The 18,548-nt window shown below is 34.3% G+C and overlaps 1 long non-coding RNA gene across 1 annotated transcript in view; it reads right to left on the bottom strand.

Annotated features, from left to right (window-relative positions):
* Positions 1-14,786, bottom strand: part of LOC125657688 (uncharacterized) — a 39,750-nt gene extending 24,964 nt beyond the window's left edge. The window contains exons 1-2 of the long non-coding RNA XR_007363430.1: positions 14,720-14,786; positions 3,671-3,747 (exon numbers count right to left, since the gene is read on the bottom strand). This is a non-coding gene — a long non-coding RNA (uncharacterized LOC125657688). The remainder of the gene's footprint in view (positions 1-3,670; positions 3,748-14,719) is intronic.
* Positions 14,787-18,548: the final 3,762 nt, after the last annotated feature.

Raw genomic sequence — 18,548 nt, 5'->3', positions numbered from 1 at the left:
AGTTCACTGGAATATATATAAATAAATTTTTATGTATAAATGAAATATAGTTGATAGATAAAGAATATATATGTAACTAAATGTCGAGTTGAAAGACCACAAAAGATACTTCTTGTTTTCATGTTGTAGACGAAATTTGTGAATAAATTATGTTTCATAAGAATGCAAAAAAATACACAATAACCCAAGTCAAGCAATAACGAAGCACAATTGGTGACTATGGAAATTCGAACAAACTGTTTGAATCCTGATTTCCAAAGACTACATCGTTATTAGGAATTAGGAACTCCAGTATATTTTTAATATGAACTTGAAAGTACGTATATGTATCATTAAATAAGCTTTCATTATACTTAGAGGCGTCCATGAGGCCAAGAGGGTGTCTGAACAACCAGTTAAGTTATGAATATTAAATTACAATTCATTATTATTGCAATTCAAAAAGATGTTTGTCGTAATGAATACTCTTTAGTAACAATTCGGTGATTAATATATACACATAACAAAAACAGGTTTGTAAGTACATAAGTACTAAGTACTTACATGGTACATTTATGTTTCCTCTAACACAGGAATTGATTTTAAACTAAAAAAAAAAAACTAAATGCCGCCATTAAAACAGTAACACCCGCCCGGAGGTAGTGGTCTTAAAGAAAATGAACGTTTATGTGGTGTTTCCAGGAGTCCATTTTGCTCTGCTCACAATTTTGTATTCTTTGTACGATTTATGAACTTGATAACTGCTCGTAATCTTTACTTTCTTCATTTAAGGCTATAATCATACATCGGGAAAGTCAAATTGACCATATTCTCAAGGGTGTTATCTTTATAAATTTAACCATTCAAATAGCAGTTTGAAGTTTATTTGTCTCAAGAAAAAGTTTATTGCAACCTCCGAAGGTTGAATAGAATATATCCCTATCAGAACCATCAATGCTAGTGTCATCACTGTAGAATATATAGCACTAATGGATCGAATATGTCCCATTCCAAAATAACTCGGTCACTCATCTACAAAATGACAATCGCAGCATCTAAGGCGAGTGAGAGTGAATACGCTCTGATATGAACAAGTGAAGATAATGAACAGTGATCAATATCAAAAATCCGATATCAGATTAAAACAACTAAGAGAAGGGCAAACACGCACCGCTGGAAACACAGAGATGGGGTTAGGTGCCTTTAGGTTCCTAGGAGGAGTAGTCACCATCAATGCATGCATCATCAATCCAAGTTTCATAGTTGGCAAAAAAAGAATCTTCCTCTACAGGAATCCGAACATCAATTATAGCATCTGACGCAGGTTTGAAGTTGCGCTGATTCTAACAGGCAGGTGCGTAACTTTTGTTACGTTCCATGTTCTGCAACATATAGTTCATTGGGATCAATCCTAACATCATCAATCTAAGTTGGTCCTACTTTAGGGGAATCATATTTCATTCAGGCATACGAAACATTTTGCTTCATCTACAGGCGAAATTAACTTTCTATCACAACGTTAAATTCCCGACCGGTAAGAAGTGTTCCGCTAACAAGTAATCGTGGGAAATGAATTCCCGACCGGTAAGAAGTGTTCCGCTAACAAGTAATCGTGGGAAATGGAGTCATGTTGGTCCCGAGACATAAATCGGAAATCCAAAACCTTAGTGTACAGCTGTACATATACAAGGCATATGTAAACAGATATGTAAGAGGAATTCCAATAACAAGAATGCAAGACGGACGAACGAACAGACGTGCGGATTGAGATAATGACAGTATAACCCAACTTCCTTTAGAAAGTGCAAGTATAATTGAGACTTTATTTTTCATGTATAAGAGAAGACAACTTTAAAGTTGTATTTGACGCGATGATTGACAACAACTGGCGATTTTAAAAGGCATTCCACGACTTGGCATCACAGTTTATAAAGCATATAATCAAAGCTTGCTTACAGTAAAATACGTACTGAAAAATACCACACAATGAACACGAACAAAATATATGAAAATAATGTAAATTGTCGATCGTTCTCGAATAAATACAAATGCAAATGAGACGCCAATTAATCAAATAGTTTGTGATTTCCCACCACTCAAACCGCAAATTATTCTGAAATCCTAACGTATCTAATCTTCGTTCATGTTGACGTGTCCATGGTATTCCAGATCGTCTCTGGGAGTACTCGTCCGCCTTGTTTCACTACCCAGATTCGTAAATGGTATGCATGTTATATTAATTTCTTAGCCTCTCCAGTTTGCAATGTTATCTTTATCTCGCTATAATTATCCTTACAACGTTTCTCATCACTACTTTTATTCTCAAATCAAACTTTGCAGCTGTTGTTTCAGACACTGAATTTGTTACATAGCATAAGACGACAATGTTAGGTCATCGACAAAGCTATGATGGTCCAGCTGTTCTGCCACGATTCATTGAATGCTGGTCTTTTCGTGATATATATATTGTGTGTGACGAGATTGAAATAATGTACTTTTCTTTAATACTCATTCATTATAAATTATTTTTAAACAAAAGCCGAAGAATCAATAAAATTATGCAGCTCAAAAGCATCTCATGTTCTTTTTTCATCAACTGATAAATAATATCTTTGAACATTTTCAGCTTTTTTCTGTTGGTATATGCCATTTGATATTATATGTACCTTAATATTTAGATTTAATGGGGTTCTCCTATTGAGATCAGATTAGTAATGAATAAAATTCCACAGCAATGTACTTCTTACTATACACATTTTAATATGAATACCTTAACAAAATGCTGTCTGACGGGTTTCATACCAATTGTTAGACCGTTGTTGGCATACTGATTTCACTACGGATTGTTTCGTTTATCTGATCAAGATATGTGGCTCAAGGCGGATGTGATCGGTCGACAGGAAATACTAACTCCTCCTAGGCACCTGGTCCCACCTCTGGTATATCCAGGTGTCTGTGTTTGCCCAAGTCTCTATTTATATTCCTTAAAGGAGTTATGAGACTGATCACTGTTTGTTACTTTCACCTTTCATGCGATTCCTTGCATTTTATTAGAATAGTATGTTGCTTTAGCTACCTAGGGAGTATAGTATAATACTTCAAAGGTAGCTAAAGCAACGGATATTGTGTTTACCTAGAAAATCCGAATAATTCTATATCATATCAGATAATTTAAAACACCGGAGCAGGCTTTACAAAAACGATGTCTGGTTCGCTATTTTTGTTTACAGCTGAAATTCAAGATTTAGTCAAAAGTGATTAGAGATGCAAGATTTCATTTGACATTCAAAAACAATAATCAATGGTTTCAATTTGGAAATACCCATATTATTTTTATCCAATAGTGGAAAAAAGCCAAATGGTATAATCACAGTTGGATCAAAGCCAAACAGAAAGCTGGTAATATTTGAATAAAGATTGTAATGACTCACAAGGATGTTTTTTCTATTGAAGTTATATATATATATATATATATATATATATATATATATATATATATATATATATACTCAGCATTAAAATGGTCCAACATAATCTTCGGCCTGATTTACATATTGTGCTGTGTCTAGGACGGGATTATGAACTTACACCATACAATCGATTTTAGACTACCTAAGTAGATACAAGCTTTGGTACAATCAAGAACTCTGATAAATGGTGAACTTCTAGTTAGCTTTCTCTCCTTGATTACCTTGTTGACAATTCTTCTGTAATCGCTGGTCCTTATACGACACCTTTTCATGACACTATCAGCAGCAGCTGCAAAACCTATTGCATAGAAACAATGATTGATAACAGAAACATTTACAACGTCCTACATATAATAGAAAACATTCATATAATCATCAAAATGTTTATATGTGACAAGTTGCTGCTGTAAGGCACATGTTCTATTGTCTCAAGTCTCAAAAGATCAAGCTCGTCCGTTGTTGCTTAAACTCCATATGTTGTCGCATTATCCTGGTGTAGAATTAAGTCCACCCAATTCAACACCCGGTCGTTTCATTTGCACTGCCTCTAAGATCCCCTTCACTAACTTGAAAAATTATAGAGAAGTGAGGTGAATTAACCATTATAGTATCAAGCGATATAGAATATTCAGTACTTTAATCGGTTTCGATCTCAAAGTTCAAGGATGTTTACAACACACATGTAAATTGTCTTCATTTAAAACCTGATTAGTTTTCATGCAAATGATATGTCTATCAAAAGTTTATCAAAAGTCAAAAAGATCTATTGAAAAATGAACATTAAAGACGATATTACTTCAAGAATGTCAAAAATAGCACGTGATTATGACAGACATGGTCATGTGATATCCTTCTTTTGCACGAAAAAGAAATAGAATAAACAGTACACGAAGTTAAAATTTTAACGCAAGATATTAAAAGAAATAGAATAAACAGTACACCGGACACTGTGATTGTTTAAAAACACAATTTGGATATATATATATATATATATATATATATATATATATATATATATATATATATAAGCATCTAGTTAATTCTAGTCAATTCTTTCATGTGCGAGAACACTGTATTTTGATAAAACATTTTCATAAGTATAATAAATAGCAACAAAATACTGTCCCGTGGGAATCCGGGTTAGAATAGGTCCCCAGTACCCCAAGCTTGTCGGAAGACGCAACTAAATGGGGTGGTCCTTCGGATGAGATCGCAAAACCGAGGTCCCGCGTTACAGCAGGTGTGACACGATAAAGATTCCTCCCTGTTCAAAGGCCGTAAGCGCCGAGCATAAGCCTAAATTTGGCATCCCTTCACCGGCAGTGGTTACGTCTCCATATAAGTGAAAGACTCTCGAGCGGGACGTTAAATAATATACAACCAACTAACCACAAAATGTTGCATGCTCTAAATCCCCTTACACATTCAGCGAGAGGAAATACAATTTCATTTCAATTGACGCTCCGATGAAGTTAGAGTTCTTTATGGTATATTATATTACGTTAGGACACAAAACATTGGTCTCTTAAATTTTGTAGCCATGGGTAAATTTGAAACAATTAAAACACAGCATATCCTATATATTCTCGTCGTCATTTTAATTTGTTATACATTGCAAGGTAAATTCGCTCCACACAGATTTTACAGATAAAATGTTTACTTTAGAACACAGCTTTGATTTGAATCTTTTGAAAAGTCAAGTAACGGCTCGTATTGTTTTAATTTGATAATTCATGGAACTTTTACAAGACTAACACTTAATCAATTTACATCTGATTGTATATTTGCTGAATTCTATTAAGTCTCTAAATTATAAAACGTGCATGTCTCAATCCACGTCCTAAAGTATTTTGTAAGAGGGGAGAGGGTTTTGAGATAAAAATCTGAACTTTATCTCTTGGATAGCTTATCGTTTGTACATTATAATCCCATCAAATAAAGATATCGGAGATAGGTTTGACGTTATCTAAGTCTTCCAATATCGAGAGTGCATATAATACCTGGCGCACAAAAGTTTGTTACGATTCTGACAAGCTAATTTACCATCATTCAACAGGATATTACAGTTCTTTCTAAATGTTATATAATGCAAAATCGATGTTTGAAGCCGATGTTGCCATGACAGCAGTAACTACATTGTTATGTATGAAGCAAACAATGTTCACTTCTACGAGAAAATCAATATCTCCTCCCAGTTTGGGCCAGTTTCCCAAAGCTAATTTATAATTAAGATATGTCTTACGAAAGAAATGTTTCCTATTTTCATTTCTTCTCTGTTTCAGAAAAAGTGCCCTATATTGGAATGTTCATAAGTTCTCTCATAACTTTATGACACGTAAATGGGTGTCTTAAGATCAAAATAAAAATGGCGGTAGCTTACATTAAGCTGTGTCGTTGTCAGATTAGACGAGGAAAGCTATTTAGGAAATGGTGTAATCCATAGAATTATAGGAATGACAGCGAATTGTTTCAAAATTAAGACTACCACTAAATCTGATAATTCATTTAAAAGGTGGCTCACTACACCTTGAAAGAATTTATCAAATCAGCACTGAATGATTTAATCATGAAAGATATGATGATATGAAATATGTACATACGTCAAAAAGGCAAACAAAATATACAATTTTGGAGAGAGAAAAAACCATGATTATCAAAACTTTATTTCAATAAATATTAACATAAGACAGTAGCGGATTTGAACTCGGGACCTGTGGATCATTCACCCAATACCTTTTTTCTCTCTTTGATTTCACCCAATATCTTATCCACTGAGCTTCGTAGATTTACGAATAAATCGATCAATACAAATAATTTTAAAAAAAAAACATTTGAATCGCCATCGTGTGACGTGGTTTCATAGAATGTGTAAGTCTTGATGTAGTGAGCTACCTTTTAAGTCAGACCCAGATTCCATTCAATACTAATGTCTTTACAAGTCATGGTTGTCCTCAGACTTTATTTCAGTATTGACTGCTGATATCCTGGGCATTAGTAAGTCTAGTGTCTCAAGAACACCGTTAAAGACATTTCTGGTTTACTTTCACGCCTGATGGGTAAACATGGATCAATGATTTTATGGTATCCAAAATTACTTGTTTTCCAAACGTTTCCTGGAACCATGCATTTATCAATACTGTTAAAATGATTATAATTATTTCCTCAGTGTCGTGATATCATCGGGATGTAGGATTCGCGGCGGCTTTGGTCGGTCCGCAGGGTATGCTTTGCTCCTCCTCGGGACTTGATCCCACATTTGAAGTGCCATGGGGTCCGTGTTTGCCTACTCTTAATTTTGTATTCTTTATACCGAGCGAAGCTCGGACCGGCCGAAGGCCCGTCCGCGAAGCAAGGCGCTAACGGTAACACGTATGTAAAATAAAAAATGAGAAAATCAGCAAATGAATAGAGATAATCTCTACATGCGTTCACTGAAAATTTTGTGATCCATATGGGCGCCGCCATATTGCTTTGTTCATTAGTTGCTTCTAGAGTTATTCGTGTTTTCATTTTGAATGCCAAAAATACAAGACTGACGTGTAATTTGTAATTCAAACACCCAGTTTGTTAAAAATGAATGGTATGATTATTATTGTTACAGTTTTTAGCCAATCATCAAATAGAGATACAGTTATACGACTAAATAGATGAACGAGTTTATGAGTTTCTTTGAATAAGAACATACGATATATACTTAAGGTTTCTTTTTTAACATTTTAAATTTATTGGCTAATTTTGTTTAGTTTAACGGCCTTTTTAATTGCAAACGGGATGTAATGTTGTTGTTTATGATTGTTTGTTTTGACAAAGAGAAAAAGGTCGAGGCTAAATTTGACGTCAAAATGCACAGTTTACGTCGCCTTGCGTTTTATTTCCCGCGTTCAATGAATAGGCCGGTCCAACCTTCTGCCAGGGTTCGTTTGCTCACAAACTGTACGTAGGTGACGTAATGAGGGCCTCGACGGGGAGTTTGTAGGCGAGTCCTGTAAAACTGTTGTCCCCATATAATTAACCCCTTTAATTTTGAGATGTTACTCAATACCGGGTGCTTAGTGCAAGGAATTTTTTTAAAATATATATATTTTTTAAATGAATCACAATCTATCGTCCTTAACGGAATTATGATTACCACTTGGGACACGCCAATGACCATTTCATCAAATCCATGATTCGCTCGCGGTCCAACGGTCACACCGTATATATTAGGATTTACGAGATGGATCACTGTTCGCTATCTTCACTTTTTCATTGTAATGATTACCGTTATACCGAGCGAAGCTCGGACGGGCCAAAGGCCCGTCCGCGAAGCAAGGCTCTGAAGGTAACACGTATGTAAAAGAAAAATTGAGAAAATCAGCAAAGGAATAGAGATAATCTCTACATACGTTCACTGAAAAGTTTGTGATCCATATGGTCGCCGCCATATTGTTTTGTTTGTTAGTTGCTTCTACGGTTATTCGTGTTTTAAATTGGAATGCCAAAAATACATGACTGACGTGCAATTTGTAATCCAAACACTTAGTTTGTAAAAAAAAAAAATGAATGGAATAATTATTACTGTTACAGTTTTTAACCAATCATCAAATAGGAAAAGAGTAATACGACTTGATAAATGAACGAGTTCATGAGTTTCTTTAAATAAAAATATACGATATATTTTCGCTTACGTTTTTACCACGTTGAATTTGTTGGTTTGTTTTGTTCATTTTTTTAAACGGTCTTTTAAATTGCAAACGGGATGTATTGTTGTTTGATTTGAGAGAGAGAGAGAGAGAGAGAGAGAGAGAGAGAGAGAGAGAGAGAGAGAGAGCCGAGATGTGACGTCACAATGCACGCTTTACGTCGCCTGGTTGTATATTCCCCGCGTTAAATGAATAGGCGGATCCTTTATCTACCCTCATACGCCCCCTTTCATATTTAGATGTTACTGGGCGTTTAGCGCAAGGGGAATTTCATAAATAAAATATATTTTGAAACGAATTATGATTTATTGTACTTAACGGGATTATGATTATCACTTGGGACACGCCAATGACCATTCCATGCTTCACTCGGTCCAACAGTCACACCGTATACATATCACTGTTGGCACCGTGACATTGTAATAATTACTATTATCGTGACACTGTAATGATTACCATTATACTGTTGGCACCGTGAGACTGTAATGATTACCATTATACTGACGGCACCGTGACATTGTAATAATTACCATTATACTGTCAATACCGTGACATTGTAATGATTACCATTATACTGACGGCACCGTGACATTGTAATGAGTACCATTATACTGACGGCACCGTCACACTGTAATGATTACCATTATACTGACAGCACCGTGACATTGTAATGATTACCATTATACTGACAGCACCGTGACATTGTAATAATTACCATTATACAGACGGCACCGTCACACTGCAATAATTACCATTATACTGACGGCACCGTGACATTGTAATGATTACCATTATACTGACGGCACCGTCACACTGTAATGATTACCATTATACTGACAGCACCGTGACATTGTAATAATTACCATTATACTAACGGTACCGTGACATTGTAATGATTACCATTATATTGACGGCACCGTGATATTGTAATGATTACCATTATACTGACGGCACCGTGACATTGTAATGATTACCATTATACTAACGGCACCGTGACACTGTAATGATTACCATTATACTGACAGCACCGTGACATTGTAATGATTACCATTATACTGACGGCACCGTCACACTGTAATGATTACCATTATACTGACGGCACCGTCACACTGTAATGATTACCATTATAATGACAGCACCGTGACATTGTAATGATTACCATTATACTGACGACACCGTGACATTGTAATGATTACCATTATACTGACGGCACCGTGACACTGTAATGATTACCATTATACTGACGGCACCGTGAAATTGTAATAATTACCATTATACAGACGGCACCGTCACACTGCAATAATTACCATTATACTGTCAATACCGTGACATTGTAATGATTACAATTATACTATCAGTACCGTGACATTTGTAATTACTACAATTATGAATACATTATTGTTTTATGCTATGAAATGACAGTATCCTACACAATGCTACAATGCTGACAATATCGATTCCACATCTTATATCGCTATCGTCTACCCGGTGGACATCGTTCACCCCGTCAACATCGCTTTGTTGACAATATCGAGCTGGCATTGCGTTAAATCTTTCCAATCAATCTGCATTATTTCATTTCCCAAACCTAACTAAAACCTTCAGTCCAGAGCAGTTAATACTATTCTATCCTACTATTAATCAGTTACAGGTCTTGTCTTAAGGCTGTCATTCTAGGCAGAGTAAAGGGGATAGGATTATCATCATTATTATTTTAGACACGGTTAAACTCATTACAATAAGTGTTGTAATTCAAGGCAGAATACAAATGTTATGGTGGAGCGTAAGTCCAATACAATTGAGTGTAATGACGGCAGTATAGGTGACATACAACTCTTAGACTTATAATTATGGAGGGCTATAAGGGATCGGGTCATCAACCTATGCAGAGTGCATCTAGGTTCTCATTATAACTTACCTACACATTTGTATAAAAGAACCAATTTGATTGGTTTATTAGGTCATGTGACCAGATGGATAAACAAAATATTTCTTAGGAATAAATATAATATCCAAACTCTGTGGAACACTTTTTTTTTACATTACCGTTCTAATTCACAATAACGTCAGATAGATATGCAGTGTGATGCCACTGTCATATACAAATTGAATTTTGTTGCAAATAGAAGCATTCTGGGGGGGGGGGGGGGGGGGGTGCCAGAATGATGAGCAAATCATTGAATGTTCGGGGATTATGAAGCTTTATTTTCTAATTGATAATAATAGTCCACTCGGTCGTTGATTGCTATTGGACGATATGAAATTTTCTTGGGCAAATAAATTCGCATAATGTTCCTTCACTGTCATGCAGTAAATGTAAATAATTATCATCCTTGGTGACGTGTTTGATGTAAAGATAATACTATGTTCAAATTGTAGACATCTCGCCGTCAACGTTGGTTAAACGATGTCCACACAGAGCCAAGATGATATATGAAATAAAACACGATACATGCATGTTACATTATAGACATAGCAATGGCAACATTATAAACAATATTGTTACAACATCCGGACGATATATACGATGTCAATATGATATCGTCGAAAGATTGTAGACTTCGCGATGTGGATGAAGTAAATGATGTTGATAATAGGACGTGTGTATGACGTAAAGACTATATCCTGCCGTCATTGTAGAAGTATCCTGTTGTCATAAAGATTACTTATGGAAAAGTGAATATTACAAACAGTGGTCAATCTGAAAATTCCTATAAAGAACACATAATCAAGAGTAGGACATATCAAATGTGGAAATATCTTGTCTTTCAGTATACATGTGTATAATCATAAATATAATAAAGATAAAAAGTATATAGCGCCGTATATAAAACAAATTACTCTAAGGTCCATTACAAGGGTAAGAATATAAAACACTATAATTAAGATCGATAGATTAAGGTTTTTGTTGTTTTTTTAAACGAACACATGTACATGTACTAAATAAACTTGTGTGTTCTTTAGGTTGTAAAGATCGATTCTATATTTTAAAGCGTAGATTAAAATCTATCTTCATAGCTTATGGTGTTACCGCTTGTTGTTACCCGGGCTTGAATTGTCCGATTTATTACGTAATTGGGCGTAGTAACGATTTCACTCCATTTTCAAGCTATAGGAATGGGATGCCACATTAAGCCAATTTTATACGTCCGAAACGGCCAGTCATATCTTTTTTAGAATACACAAAAGGGAAATTCATATCGGTAAAATGTTATTGAAAAATAAAAACAATCATTTATCCAAGATCTTTTTTCCAATAGCATGTTTGGTCAAATTTGCGCGTTATCGGATATTTTATAGTTAGATTTAATACCTGATAGCATATTTTTTCCAGAATTTTTCTAGTTTTTATATATGGGTAATGGAAAGATTTGTATTTCATTTAGACTCACAACAGTCAACACGAGAGTTTCTTAATCCTGATACGAATTTACGAATTTTACGGATGCCTCGAATCAATTATGGGACACCAGTCAAAGCCACAATAATTAATATCTACGAAAACTATATCATGCAATATTTTAGGGGAAGGGGGTCCAAATCATTTAGAATATAAGACGAAAAGAATTCTGCAGTATTCAATATCAATGCAAGAACGATTATCGCTGAAATTCCAATTTGAACATGGAAACTCAACCGTAAAGTTCTTCTTACTACCCGCTTTAAATCTCTTAATCTCTGATTAAACTCTAGATGAATATCCCTACAAAGTGTTGAATATATTCAAATACACAGGCAGATAGCTAGTATGTTCTGAAAACAAATCTTTTTGCGTTATTCTTCGAAATTCAAAACAGACCGTCTTTCAACGTCTCCTATATAGCGAAATGTAAACAACATTGACTTGTGAATCGCGTGTAAAAATCTAAAAATCTAATCTTAACTACATGTATCTCCAAACTGACCTATTCTATACGAAATTTCCAAATTGCCCGGTAGTTTTATTTTTTATTTTTTTTTATTTTTTATTATTTTGGTGAACGCTTCCGTGCGGTGAGACGTCTACTAGACTTGTACACACAGATACCTGCATACACAATGAATGCAAATGTGATCACGCCTCGTATACATACATTGCTTCAGGCAAAACGTACATCAGATGCTTTGTTAAACTAAGGAATTTTAGAAGATTACTAATTCCTTGCCACGTGGATAATGATATTTCATCATCAATATTGCTACATTGAATTTCTAATATAGATATTCATTTACGTGAAAAATGTATGGATATACCATTTTCTATATAATTCAATACGAAAACAGGTCCATTAAAAATAAATTGATTGTTGACCGGTGTGGTGAGGATTTAATCATGAAGTCACGTGCTTCGAAGTGTGTCTCGGTGATTTAACCAGTACAAGGTACTCTTACTTACTGAAAATTAGAGAGTTGTGTGGATTTCAACTGACGTCACATCCGAGCACGAGAAAAGCGCAACCGGGATTGTGGTTGGCAAATACATTGAGACTATATGCTCATGGCAAAAATGTTTTGAAAAATAATTACCGATATATGAAATGGCAGACATATCACAAAAATATACTTAAAACATTCCAGGACTGAAATACTTATAAAGAATATAAACCATTTACAAATAATCTACACCGTTAACTTAATATAATCAACAATGATGTGGATTGCAATATATACATATTCTCATATTAAATACTATTTTACATTGGGATGAGATTTATAATGTTTTAACATGTTGTAAACACATACATTGTATACGGACCACATTTACACAGTACTTACACATAACATGCATTACTAGCACACACCAAAATATTTCAAAATTTCAGGTATATCGGATTCAATAATTATGAAGTATACACTATATTTTAAAGGTGCTGGTCATTGAAATGAAATACATATTTCTTGAAAAGTTTGACATTTTACGAGTGCACCACTCGTACATGTATATGAAGATGAATTTAACATACATGCACATACATTGAATACGAACTTTACATGCTAAGGTTGTTTGTTTGTATTGTGAGTTTGTTGTACGTCCCGTTAAAAACATTTCACTTAATATTGAGACGTCAGAAGCTGTAGGTGAAGTACCAAAAATTTAGACCTATGCTTAGCGCTCAAGCGGTTCTTTAACGTGCCAACGCCTGTCAGGGCAAGGGAACTTCGTTTCTAAGGTCATATCCGAAAGACCCGTGATTCTCACTTCGTCTAGTGAAGGAGTAATCACTACCTATTTTTGCGTCTCAAGTTTGACGCACGAGCGGGGATCGAACTCATAACCTCCCGGTTACGAAGCGAACATTCTACCATTGAGCTACCGCGACAGCTTTACATGCGAAGGACGTTGTTATTATAGAACAAGTATAAATTTGAAATTGAATTTATATGTGTTTGTCCTTGAATATTTTCGTTTTCTAAACCCTGGCGTGAAATTAAACTGTCACGTGAGGAACACAACTTATCCGACGGAAGAAAGCACATCGGATCCCTGTTGTATACTGAAAAGGTGGTTTTCAAAGATGCATGACCCAAGTCAAAATTGTTTGTTTGAAGTACCCATAATTTACCAAATATTTCCTAAATATTGTACATCGTATTTCTTATCTGTGTCCTTCATCTAGTTTCTAAACAAATACTGTAAAATATGTAATTTACGTTGTTTTGTAATACACATTTACAATTTAACAATAAAATGAAGACCTAATCGAGGGGTTTTTTTTATAGGTCACGAAAATTTCATCATTGAGGAATGATTAAGCTAATCTACTGTAAACTTTGAAGATGGGAAAATGCAAAAGCATGATTTATTCTTTGTAAAAAGCCAAACTTGAAAAAAATCATTTAAGCACGTTTTGTATTGAATATTGCTTTAATTCAATATACCATTTTCACACTTGAAGATGAATCCAACTAATTGACTTATGTAACATATTGATTTAGATGATTGGGATCTTAATTGATAATAAAGTGTACTTTTCAACGGGACTCTAACCCTAACCAAATCTTAAACTAATGCTCTAAAAATGAGGAAAAAAAACTATACAACAAAATAAATCGCACAACAGATACGATTGACATCTTTACGTTTCAGTCATAACTCTTATTGCCCATTTTTTCTGCAAAATTATCTGATATAGACACGTGAAACTGCTACAATGATACACTTGTATTCAAGAACGACAATAAGGTGAAACCAGCAAATTTCCTTCAGTGATAAACGTGTAATTAAAAACAAAAATAAGGTCAAACTAGCTTTCCTTCACGAATCTTCATTTGAATATCAAATATCAATTTTCACCACACAAGCACTTGTAAGAAGTAATTTTCTTTTTAGCAGTAAATCATTTATACACGAATATGTGTATCATATGTGTATTAACAAGGTCATATAACATTTAACCCTACACGAGAAGGCGTAATTCTATTATCCAAGCGGTCATGGTGATGCACCATTATACAATAAGTTCAATGTAAATATAGAAGTTCTTGGTCAATTTAGATACCTTTAAATTTTCCTTAGAGTAATCGCTAGAGGAAACCTATACGGGATAATTGTCTGGTATTCACTATTGGTATATACAAGTGTCAGCTGTTTTCTACAATACACCTTACCTGTATTCAACAGAAAATGTACTCCTCAAGGTAACGTAAATGTGAACAAACGTGATGTGATGTTAATGTCTGTTTTATCTCAAGTCAGGAAATGTTTTCGTGGAATGTACGCAAGACACGTTGATCCTAATATTAAGCAAATTCTTATTCAAGACCAACATTTCTATCTTTCACAGATTGCCATGCGTTTGCAATTAGTACCCGATTCATGAGATAAGGAAACGATCTGGAGACTCCTGTACATGGTTCTATATGAACCCTGCAATGCCTAAACAGTAGCATCCCAAACTGCACTGCAAATGGTATTGGTAGAACTCTAATACATGACATGCATAAATAATGTAGAATATTTACATTCACTCAATGTTTTTTCTTATATGTCTTTTGAAATTGGCATTGGTTTCATCAGAGACAATCAATAGTTGCAAACTAGTTCGATCCGTTCATTTCCAAATATGCAGCGTCGTCAAGGTCAAAGGTTGTATTGACTATTTAAAGAAACGAAATGGTCAACGGTATGATATTTCAGAATTTCAATCTAGTTTATATTTCTTAAAATACATTAATATAAACAATGAAATGCCTTCTTTGTTGTTTTATCGGTGATGTACTCCATCCAGCAATCGTTGAAGAAAAAAATATCATAACCCGCAACCTTCATCACCCGATTAATCGACAAAGAAAGAATGTTTTTTTTTAATTGCTTAAATGACTTAACAATTCCATGTAGGAAAACAGTATATTCATAAAACCTAATTATTTGCATGTTGTCAGAGTGCTATATGTTTGTTCTTAAAATCTCAGTCTTTAAAACCTAACAGCTCTAGCTGTATTTAGACATTCTAAACTTCACGTTCACAATAGGCGTGTAGTTTCAACTGTTGAATTCGTGGAAAAGTCAGCTTTTTTTTTTCAAAGAAAGTGAAAGATGATTGATTTTCGCTGATTCCTCAATTTTGCGAATCAGACATGATTTAAAAAAAAACTTATTCTGAGATTAATTACCGTGGTATTCTGTTACGGAGAAAATACTAATTCAAAGTCTATCAGAATAAAGAGGGTTCTTGTGATTTTAGCAAATGTTTTTGATAGACTGGCCTCATCTTGACGCTGTACAAGGATATGATTCCAAGAAGGGGTGTTAAAATACCGTTAGTTGTTCGCTTTTACTTAATAAAAGATCATATAACACACTCAAAACATTGGTTTACAATCAGATAAATCTACATTTCACTCTCAAATTCCATAAAATATTTATTATTTAGTTCGGTGTGTTTTTCTAGAGAGAGTTATGCAATTCCCATCGTCATTTGTTTAAAATCAATACAACCAATCGAAAGTTATTGAAAAAAAGATTAACCCAGCCTCTGCAAAGTCATCTGATTATTGTTACGTGGTCCTTTTCTCAAGCAAGAATTCTGACCAAAAACTAAAGACATCATTTCAGGATATTTTGCGGGACCATCTCTGATTCCAAGAAAAGGATACTGTGAGATGCACTAAACTTCGTAAAGATGTATAGAGCGATACAAAAATGATGATGAGTAACAAAATGTTTAAAAGTCCTAAGTATATTCATCCGTATTCTGTTTTCATTGCATCTCATTGTACTTGTCCGATTACCATAGCTGTATCTGCTAACACATAAAATTTAAAGCAAGTAGTGTGATGAAATAAAAGAAAAACGTCCTACGTGCACATATCGCAGAATACAAAGGATGTACCCTTCCTCAATGAAGCGCTAAAGAACAAAGACAACACTTCATCTCACAAGAGGTTCAATATACCAACACTTTTACTACACACGTATGAATAACTGTATCATAGAGTATTTATTGGTTCGCATCTATCTAAAACTGATACTGTGATTCTCTGTATTAATTCTTAAATATTTATGAGTATTTTAGTCATCCTGTAATTCCATTTTGCCTTCCAGTCACTCAATCCTATCATGAATTTGCCCATTCCTGTCATGCATCTGCCCAATCCTGTCATGCATTTACCCGATCCATGTGCCTGATTTTGCCATGCATTTGCTTTACCAGAATATCAAACTAGGACAAAATGTGCACAATTACTTACTTTTAGAAAACTGTTGACAGATAAAATTCTAACCTTTGAAATTGGTATCCCTTATATTCCTTTGATTTTTTTTTCATACTCAAACACAAATTTAAAAAAAATTTGTGAATTTTTCATTATTTTAATGGAAAATTATAATTGATGTGGTAAAATTTAAACCCCATATGAAAATTTCAAAGGCTGTAATCTTTTCTTCCAATTCCAATCGCAAAAAATAAAAAATTTCCTATGGAAAATTGGAACATTCTTCTGCAGTCTGGGATTCCCGGAACTACCTCACTTTCATTTCTTTATATTGCTCTTGCATGATATTTATTTTTCCCATTGGAACTTCTTTTAAATGTGAATTCATCAACTCCAAGTAAAGCGGGTCATCTGTGACAAATGTAGTTTTGATATTATGTACGTAGAAGATGGTATCTTGATTTCTCTGTATATAACGAGAAAGGATGGTGGGCGTTTCTTTGAAAATGTACACGAGAATGTGCTCCCAGCGGATTGATGACGTGGAAACAAACATGTTTTAAACACCGTGACCAGAAAGACTAGAATTATGAAGTTGCAGGACACATCATCTGCATTTTGTTTATTTCCTTGATCTTATACATACATGTAAACTATCAGATTAATTTTTTCATACTCATTGTTAATGATTCTAAAATTGTTTTCAAAGTAAAAGATAAAACCTCGCGCCTGAATACTGAGTGATCGAGACAATCACAAGGAAATATCAGCGGGATATTTTATAACATCCTGTTTCAGAATTATCAAATATTTTCCTGGTCATTTAACAGAAAAGTTCATTACGTCAACGGCATCACATTTGGCTTTTATTACCATCATTATGTTTAACCTTATCTCTGTCGAAAACTATAGCAGCTGAATTCAATGTATTCTAGTGACCACAATCTTTTTTCTTACAATTCTACAAAAATAAAACGAAGCATACACATACACTTCATTTCTTCTTCAACACTTGGGAATGCGTGAATATTTATGATTATATGATTCAAGCTTTGAACTGACTCAGTATGATTTAATAAATATTTTAGTAACATTTCAATCCCGTGCCTACATGTATAGCTTAAAAGTTATTCAGGATATAGTTATCTTTATGAACCAAGTACTTTTTCTCTTTCTACAACCCGTCTGTACCGAGTTGAAATTGAGTGGATTGCGACCGAGGTAGAACCCCTATGTACACACACGATAACATATTTAAGCTTTGTGAATTGATCGCAGGACCTAACACAACCAGTAAACACGTAAGTAGGTCAAGACCCTCTTAAAATGGCGGCTTATATTTACGCAGCCAGAGGCATTATTTAATACAAATATATCTTTCTAGCGTATACAATTGTGTGTAGGCTTTACAAAACAGATCTTTAAACACTGTACATTAAAGTTAATACATCATTCTTTTAACAAAAAATATCCTTGTGGTATAATTTCGTTAAAACATTTCATGAAAAGTCTCTATTCTCCCTACCCAGTGAATGGATGTTTGGCAATGTACACTAATCTTCTGCAGAATTATAGTCTGTTTCTGAATTCCACAGATTACAATCTTGCTAGGACTAGCGTCATCATAGCAGCAATACATCGGTCATTTTAAAAACATCTTTTCGCATGCATTTATTGATTCCGCGATTAAATTCTTATTTTACGGGGAAAAATAATGGAAAAACGATAACCCCAAACACAACAATTTTTCATCTACAGCTCTTTCCAAAAGATAAACCCTCTG

This window comes from Ostrea edulis, chromosome 1, assembly GCF_947568905.1.
Source record: "Ostrea edulis chromosome 1, xbOstEdul1.1, whole genome shotgun sequence".
Classification (NCBI taxonomy): Eukaryota; Metazoa; Mollusca; class Bivalvia; order Ostreida; family Ostreidae; genus Ostrea; species Ostrea edulis.
The sequence above is the reverse complement of the archived record's forward strand: the minus strand, read 5'-3'. Positions and strand labels throughout refer to the sequence as shown.